Source organism: Dendroctonus ponderosae, unplaced genomic scaffold (assembly GCF_020466585.1).
Source record: "Dendroctonus ponderosae isolate FM_Combo_2020 unplaced genomic scaffold, Dpon_F_20191213v2 Dpon_F_20191213_2, whole genome shotgun sequence".
NCBI classification, from domain to species: Eukaryota; Metazoa; Arthropoda; class Insecta; order Coleoptera; family Curculionidae; genus Dendroctonus; species Dendroctonus ponderosae.
Window position 1 is genome coordinate 16,351,281 of NW_026018165.1, and position 1,662 is coordinate 16,352,942.

Sequence of the window (1,662 nt, forward strand, 5' to 3'; positions counted from 1 at the left end):
TGCTAACTCTGGACAACATTTGCGGAGTTACACTTTTAAAAGCGTCTCTTATGCGTGTTTTCATATCGTGTGAAGTTGTCGGAAGCGTATGGTAGACAATTCCTTCTATGTACCCCCACAAAAAGAAATCTAGTGGAGTTAAGTACGGAGATCTGGGGGGCCAATTTGGAAACCCATTTCTGCCAATCCACCTGTTTTGAAAGTTGGCATTTAAAAGTTGCCGAACTTCGCAGTGATAATGAGGCGGAGCTCCATCCAATTGAAGCCACATGTTGGTTTTAATATTGAAAGGGACTTCTTCTCATAATATTGAGAGATGGTTTATTAGGAACTGGAGCCACATCAAACCATTTAGATGTCCAAAAAATAGGGTCCATTTAAATATTGGCCCAGTATTCCACCCCACACATTAACTGACCACCTATTTTGATTTTTCATGACCCTGTATGTGCGCGGATTCGTATCAGAATAATAATGAAAATAGTGTCTATTCACGAGACCATTGTTATGAAAAGTACATTCTTTACTAAATAACACATTTTCGAAACACTTTTCATTTTCTGCCACTTTATCTAACACCCACATGCAAAACTCACTTCGGTTTTCAAAATCATTTCCATAAAGTTCTTGGCAAAACTGAATTTTATAAGGATAAAAGTTGTGTTTTTTGATAATTCTGGAAATACTGGATTGACTAATGTTAGTACTTTTGGATATTGGATTTTGACTAACATTGGGATTTTCGATAACTGAACCAATTATTATGAAAACATTTTCTTCTTCTTCAGTGACAGATTTCCCTGTAATGGGTTTTTTATAATTGACACTCCCCCTTTCCTCAAATTGGTGTAATAAGCGCTTAAAAACTGTTGGCTTAGGATCATTTCTTTCAAGAATCTTTTGAGCACAAACTCGAGAAGCCACTAAACAATTTTTAGGACATTCTCCAAGGTTGAAAATCATGTCAATACGCTCTTCTCTTGGGTAATTCTTCATTTTCACTTAGCAACACAATAATAATATTAAAATAACGACTAACACGTCTACAATTACAAAAAACAATACTACTCCAGCTATCAAAAAGAGACTTTGCAGTCTAAACTGACAAATAAAATAAATGATTTGACATGTGTAAGTGGCATAGGCAACTTAGATACATTGGAACCTTAAATTAAGCAACACCAAATGGTGCACAGAACGACTATTTGACGTATTTTGTAAAAAGGTACAAACTTAGCTATTAACATCCTAATACCATTCGATAGGTAATTAAAAATTGCATTTCCTGGTAAGTTAAAAATATGGGGTTGTATTTAAATTAACCAAATTAGAGCCACTTAAAGTTCTTATTTGATTAGTTTAAATTTGTGGATACCCTGTATAACATAGTAAGTTTATTATCATTGGGATATAAAATATTATATCTTGTTACATTTCACTATAAATTACGCTTACATAACTTAAATACTTCTAAAGAATTTGACACGTGAAAATTAGATTAGATATTTATAAAATTCGTATTATTTAAAAAACCTTAAGATTTAGGTATTATAAACCTGATTAAAACAGACACTTATTTTGTTCAGCGAATCCAAAAGTGCAAGAATATACAGGACATTCGATTTAAAAAAACGCAACTTTGATACCTTTAGAGCTTTTGGG

General features: G+C 33.0%; 1 protein-coding gene across 3 annotated transcripts in view; it reads right to left on the minus strand.

Moving 5' to 3' along the window:
• LOC109536736 overlaps nucleotides 1-1,662 on the minus strand; it is a 142,970-nt gene that overhangs the window by 90,107 nt on the left and 51,201 nt on the right. The gene's annotated exons all lie outside the window — the stretch shown is intronic.